Below are 7,850 nucleotides of genomic sequence, written 5' to 3' on the forward strand. Positions count from 1 at the left end.
TTATTGATATTTATAGAAAAAAAACTAAAAAAATTGAAAACTTACAATGTCCGTAAACAGCTCAAAAAGAGTCAAATTATTTTCAAAATTTTATCGTATATAGAAAATGCTAATATAAACATTCAGTGAAATTTTCAAGTTTCTACAGTCTCTTGTTTTTTAATTACAACAAAATAAGAAAATCGTTACGTATATGAAATCGAGTGAATATCGAATGTTGTAAAAATATGAATTTGAAACGCTCATAAAAATTTAATTTGAGTTTCTTATAGACATTTTTTTTTTTGATAAAGGTAGATTATCCTATAAGAAATCTTGTATTACATTTTAAAATCTTAGCTCTAAAAAGAAAAAATTTTACAAATTCTTAACTCAAAATAATTTGCTAATTTTCGTGATTTTTACATATTGTGTCAATTTTTGAACTTTAAATGCTAATAAAAAAAAACTGTGACTAAGGATTTTTAATATTTTTTAAATCTCATTGTAACAATATAGTAGGAGCCTTGTATTAAATTTTCAAGTATTTTTACTCAACAAATAGTTTTATTGACATTCATAGAAAAAAAAACTAATTAAATTGGAAACTGAAATTGTCCGTAAACAGCTCAAAACAAATCAAAATATTTTGAAAATGTTATCGTGTATAGAAAATGGAAATATATACAACCATTGAAAATTTCATGTATCTACGGTCATTTGTTTTAAAATTACAACAAAAACCAAATTCAATTTTGTTAAAAATCGATTTTGCGTAAAAATTCCAGTTTTTCCTTAATTTTTCTTTTGTTTTTCATGGTGCTTTTGAAAATTACTGGGAATTTTAAATTTTGACCTCCCCAATGCACCAACGATATTCACTTTCCAATCGAACAAGATACTGAAGTTGATAATCGAAGCATTATTTCGACTACTTATCGTGTACACAGACACAAAAAAAAAAATTAAAAAAAAAAAAAAAACACACATCATTGTAAAATCAATACATTGATCGTTCCACTCAGAATCTAAAAAAGAATGTCGAGTAAATCTCAGAACTACCAGATTCTTTAAATACCTGTAACTAGCTTACGAATATTGACTTATAAATCGAACGTCGTGCCTATTGTGTATCAATACAATATTTTCTTAAAATTATAACGGTACCGCCATATTGTTATAGACAAAAATACGCATAACCATCGGAGGCCCAAAATGGGTTATCTAATTTTTGGTACCTATCACGATGTACGATATCGTGGAAATGTTGTACAGAAAATTAACACGGTAAAAATAATGATTACAACAGTAAACAAAAACTCCATAGCTACTTAATCAAATATAAGATTTGATCAAGGCAATTTTACAGTAATTGCTGCGTGTTACCAGGAGTGTTGCCACTTAGTAGTTTGCACACGCTAAATGATTATGTCATTGGTCACTAACATAATAATATTATGCATTGTAATTAATACTGTACTTATATTATTACGTTTTGTTCTATAATATTCCGGACGTATTCAATTACAAACACTACATTTGTATAGAAAAAGACTATATAATAATATTATGGTGATGACTGATGATAAACATACCTAATTAATTTCGTTACTCATATATAGGCAAACCGTTATATCACTAATATCAATATATCGTTAACATTATTCACGCGATTTAAGTTTAGTTTTTTTTAAAAAAAATTTCTAATCCATCATAATATGTTATGCTTATTTATAGAAAATAATTAATTCAAAACACATGAACGTCGGGGAAGCGTTTATCAGCTTGTCCCCTTATAAATCTTAATTTGAAAGTCAGAACAAATTAAATTGAGTGTATAAGATGTCAATACTATTATACCTAGCAACGGTAATTACTTCTTTAGAGTCTATAATTGTATACTGTGAATAAATTAATTTAGAACTAAAAAACAAAATTATCAAAAACAAATTAAAAAAATTATTGTTTTCAATATAAAAGTTATCATAAAAATAACAAAGACAATTACTATAGGTACTATTGTCAATAATAACGCAAGATTTTTTTTATTCATCCTATATTATAGATGTTGTCTGTTGATAAACATAACAAAAAAATAAATTATAAATCTTTAATTATTTTAATTATACTTTATATAATATTATTATGTGGTTCCTAGTATTAGTGGTTTAGATGTATTATATTGGCCATACATCTTTAGCTTGTCATTATTGTTCATTACAACCTTTTTTGTAAGAAAGTTGAACATCACTGGATTTTTGAGTTATGCATCGTTTGCGCATCGCCCTTTCACCTTACCTACGTTAAATTATAGTACCATCGTTTGCGCATCAGAATAGTTCACAATAGAACTGGAAGATATAAGGACTAAGGAGTACCTACAGATATATAATACAACTATACAGAAAGCCAACTTTCCTATATACCCCAAATGTAATGTTTTGAAGCCAGGAAAATGGGCGACATTTCTTATGAAAGAAAGAAGCTCATGCTTACATTTTTGTCATTGATAAAAATTAAAAACCCACTAGCAATATATAAAATCCAAATTATTTATTTATCTTCGTCATTATTTTCAAACGCTCTGTCACTCTGACGAGTCTGACATAATATCACATCTCAAATTTCAATGAACGAATTGCAAACATAGACCTCTTTAATTTGAACAGTCAGCCATTTTACCAACTTCTACGTTAGAGCCAAGTCAGCTATCTAGTATTATATATCCGTGGGATTACACAAAATCACAAGTCGTTTACTAAGTTTCAGCTTAAAATGTGACGCTGGTAATATTCTATTTTCAAATATTGTGTTGGTATTTGTATAAGGCCGCGCTACAGGGACTTAAAATTAATAGAAGTAATTTATCTCAAGTTAAACTTATCAATCTGTCTACCTACTCTATCTATCGAACAAGAAATTTCGGAATCGTTATAGATTTCGATGAGTTAATTGATGTTTTTTCTACAACCAAAGCCAGAAAAGTATCAACTATTTTAATATATGCTTATAATTTTTGTATTATCTACATATTTAATTACGTTATAATATTTGTAACATGCTTTTTTTTTATTTAGAAATCAAGTTTTTAAATTTATTGGTAAATGATTTGTTCAATTTGTACAATAAATAAATAAATGATGCACCAATAATGCATCATAATATTAATACACCTACTTATACAATAAAAATATGATTTATTATTTGCGTAAAATAACATTGGTAGGTAAACAATAAACTGATAAAAAAAGTTCTAAAATTCATATATTCTAAAATCCCACAAAAAAATGGGTCAGGCACTCAGGCATACCTTCCGCCGGTGCAGTATAATATAATATTATGTATTATAATTATGATTATTTTACTTAAAATTGTATTGAATAAGCCAATTTATTTATTTATTCATATTATATAGCTAGGTACGTATCATGTGAGTTATTATAACAATGATTATATTGAAGTTTCAAGTTCAACTAGATTTGGTAGTAAAAAATCTTTTCGTATTATGTATTTATGTTATTATGTACAACTGTATATATGTATAATATACATGTACTTATCAATATTTTTTATATTCTTCTATTGTTCGATATGTTGATGTGCAAACAATACAGGTACCTGCGATATTTTGGCACAGGTAAACAGACGGTGCGCAAACGATAACCAACGATTATGTATTTAATATATTGGTTATTTGGTATTATTATTATTTATTAATGATCATCATTCATCATGATGCCAACCGACGACGAATCACTCATCTAACACCAACGTGTCAAAATGTCAACTTTGTACTGTTTTAACTTTTGTGTTAATTTATACACCGACCCTCTCGACATCTATACGTCTTCATTCGTCTCACCAAGGTTGACAGATTGACTATAGTCTATAATTAATCTAATTATTTGCCACATTCATATTTATTTAATTGTACCTAATAGAATTAATTACAAATTTAATCTGTCCCCCGTGATACACGCGTGTTTCATTTTTAATTTTTTAAATAACTAAAAGTTATACACAATAATATCGGCGATTCATTTAAGATTCAGAGCACCTGGTTTTAACTCAATCATTAATTATTTGTTGGGTACACCAAACTCGGCTAAATCGTTTATAAAATTCATTACATTAATGAAAAGAATAATTATTTAAATACGGAAAAAAATGTACTTATAAATTATATGTAATTATATTTATGCTGCTAATTCGTGTGATGAATCCAGCCATACATGTGTTAGCTATTAAGTTATATAAAGAGGGTCAATATAAAATAATCAATAATCCAATGCAATCTAAATAATTAACCTTCCTAGTTGTCTATGATTAAGATTGATTCATATTATTTTCGGCATACAAGTCTCGTTTTAATTATCATAATCCAAAACTATATTATGTCTAGTGTATACAGAATGCATAGGTAAATCAAATCAACGTGGTAGTACTTTCCCTGTCACAAATCACACACGTTGAGTGACGATATGATTAACGAATTTTAAACGTGAAAACCATATAAAAAACTGGAATTTTATTACATTACAATAAACCCTCTTCAAAGCCGCTAGACCTGTGGAGTAAATTCAGAAATAGATATTTATTTATCCGTATGGCAATTGAAATGGATTACGTGCTGTAATACCGCGCATGGTCGAATGGTTAGGGTTGATTTACCGTAGTACGATTCGTAGTAAAAGTAAAAAGAATAACGTAAACCACGATCAGAGATAATTCTAATCTCCCTCTAACGAAATTAGATTTTCTATTATATTATGATATTTTAATGTACTCCGGTTACCGGAGTCTGATTTTGTAATACTATTAGTCGCGGAGAAAATGAAAAATGGTAAACGAAAAATAAAACGTTGAATCGTATTATAAATATTGCGTGACTGCAATAACACCTTTTCGTCACCGTTCATATATAGGAGGGCGCTCCGCCGACATTTATCGTCCTATTGTTTCTCCAACGTACCTATACTGCATTACAAATAATACAAACCTCAAGCAGTCACGTTCGTGATCGCAGTTTGAAAAAAAAACCATCCACCATATTTGATTTCAAACGAAAAAATATAAACCCGTTGTAAAAACGAAACCAAACCACGTTTTTTTGATAATATATTTGACCGTGGAGATATTATAATTCTTATTATCAACAACGTCGTCTCATTCGATTTTTATCACGGATAGGTAGGTATATTGTATATTATTATTATTTATTATACCCGACAGCCACATTTGAAAAATATTATCATGTCTGAAACGACGACGAACGTGTGTTATTCAACGTTATTCAATGAGCTAATCATCAGCGATAAACACTAAACACTGTTCTAGTGATGTGGTCTGTGGAAATATTACGTGAATTATACGGACGGAAAACACGAGGACCTACCACGTCCATCAACCATTGTGGTGGAATTAAGATGGTGGGGTTATTGGGGGGAGGGGGTACAGCTATTAGCCGTAACTTGTATTATTAATTATTATATATCAACTCACCTGGCCTTATTTTTATGATCCTAATTTAAATAACAGGTTGTCATTGTATTATAACATACTTTGGCGGGTAAAATCGTAAAGCACAAATTGTTCTCCTCTAATCCTCCGTTATAATACCCGTATGAACCGTTTAATAAATTAATCTCCCCCCCCCACCAGTAACAGTTGTCGATGAGTATATTCTTGAGAACGTCACTCTGATACGCATGCGCTCAACAACGCGTGTAGGTTGTATAATATTTAACTATTCGATATTATTAATTAGTAATTAGTAATTAGTATAATATTTTTGTCGATCAATCGACTTCGACGACGACAACAACTATCAATAATTACGTAATCGATACGAAAAAAAAAACAGTAGTTCAGACCCGTACTTCAAACTAGACAGCCCCTCGACAGACAGTAGACACACTCACAGTAGTGAGTGACGACAGAGCTACTGATATTTTAATATTGTTGTACTTGTTAGTTGTATAGCACTCAGTCGTGTAAACGCAATTATCGAGAACTGTCGAGAGCGCATTAATTACTCGGCGTCGGGTACTTTAGTCGTAGGTTGCGGTGGCAGCGGTTTCGAGCGCTACGGGACTGTATTTGCAGCCACACGTTGACTTTGTTATTGTTATTATAATTATTGTCATGCGGTGCCGTCGCGGCCGGGCGGACAGCCTGCAGAACACGTTACGTTTGCCCCCACGAGGATGATGATAAACGCGCGGGCGTGCGACGAGATATTATACTCAACACCTGCTCTAGCTCTATTTACCTTGTGGCTTGTGTGTCCCGGATAGCACGCACCGTACCACTGTCTGGCGTGCTGTCGACCGCCGAGCCGATGAGATGCGCGTCACGTACGTGATTTCAGGAGGCTCGACGGTAAAACGTCTTGTCCACGTAAAAAGGGCGCACACGCGGAGGCCACGTTATCGCCCAAAGTCCCGTCGACTGGAAACTCGGCACGAAACTGTTACCTACACACAGCACACGCACACGACTATAATAATAATAATTATGATATTATCAAAGGTGAAATATTATATTTTACTATTACGTCCGTCCGCCGTGGACGAGAGCGACGAAAGAGTAAAACGCGCGATAAGAGAATAAAACGACGATGACGTTAAAAACGGTTTGGCGTTCAACCGTGTAGAAAATCTGCGCAGTCAACGAAAAAAACGTGTCCTCTATATAGTCAGTAGTTTTCGAAACGCTCTCACTCCTCCCCCTCCGGTGGCGAAGCGATGAAAAATTATTAATAATAATAATAAAAATAATAATAATAATGTTAAATAATAATAATAATAATAATAATAATAATAATAATAATAATAATAATAATAGTAATAACACGCACACACAGGCACTACGAACGAACAATAACATAACCTAGAAACGCGCGCGCGAGTAGACTCGTATGATATCGTGCGTGGTACGTGTATGCGTGTGTGTGCGCGAGTTTAGCGTCGGTGAATTCCGCAGCAGCAGTCGACGTTTGCGCGCGCCTTGAGGAGCTGAGCCGCCGCCTCGGATGCGATCAGTCGCCGCTGCCGCCGCCGCCGCCGCCGAAAGAGGGAGAATGTTTTTGTCCGGTCGCGGCGCATGCGTAAGACGGCTGTGGGGTCAAGGTCGGTCGCGCTCGGCAGCCGCGGCTCGGCGGGACAGCCGGCCGGCTTTTACGGGAAACAACAACACCCGAAAAATAATAACATACACAAGCGCAGCAGCATATATACAGGGTCATTGGAATGGAGCGTGATTATCCACGGCCAACGCTCCGTATATAACCCATAACTGTTCGTTGTGTCATTATTCGACGACGCGCCGCTGGACGTCCGGACACCGGATCGGCGTCGTGGTCGTCGTGTGCGGATACCGCGCGCGCCAACTATAATAATATTTCGGAAACGTTGTTTGCCAAATCGATAGCCGCGATATAGCCGTTTCCGCTGGCCGGGCCGTCGACACGGGGATAACTACACCATAACGATTGTCCGCCGCCGCCTCGTCCCCTCGTCATCGTCCGGTTCTACGACACGATAATTCGTCGATTCCAAATCGATAATAAAGCCCGGACTGCCATCGGCAGGTTCTATATATTTATTACGTATCTCCAATCATAATAATAATGATAATACCTGCTACAATAAAGTTACTTACCTGATTTCACACCGACGAGCGCAAACTTTGAGATTGGTGGATCGGAAAATACGAAGTGTGTTTATTAGTATTATACATTTATACACTATTAAATTATTACAATATTCATTAATAATGATAAACGGTCGTCTGCTCGTCACTGTAAACCCATGGCCAGTCATGTGTATGTGACGAGTGAAGATATTATAATATTATAGTAAAGCGAACGT

The 7,850-nt window shown here is 33.6% G+C and overlaps 1 protein-coding gene across 1 annotated transcript in view; it reads right to left on the reverse strand.

Annotated features, from left to right (window-relative positions):
- Window positions 1–6,759, reverse strand: part of LOC100169464 (insulin-like peptide receptor) — a 55,131-nt gene extending 48,372 nt beyond the window's left edge. The window contains exon 1 of the mRNA XM_008184754.3: window positions 6,251–6,759. The gene's annotated coding sequence lies outside the window, so the exon portion shown is untranslated. The remainder of the gene's footprint in view (window positions 1–6,250) is intronic.
- Window positions 6,760–7,850: the final 1,091 nt, after the last annotated feature.

The sequence above is a fragment of the Acyrthosiphon pisum genome, chromosome A1, assembly GCF_005508785.2.
Source record: "Acyrthosiphon pisum isolate AL4f chromosome A1, pea_aphid_22Mar2018_4r6ur, whole genome shotgun sequence".
In the NCBI taxonomy this organism is placed as follows: Eukaryota; Metazoa; Arthropoda; class Insecta; order Hemiptera; family Aphididae; genus Acyrthosiphon; species Acyrthosiphon pisum.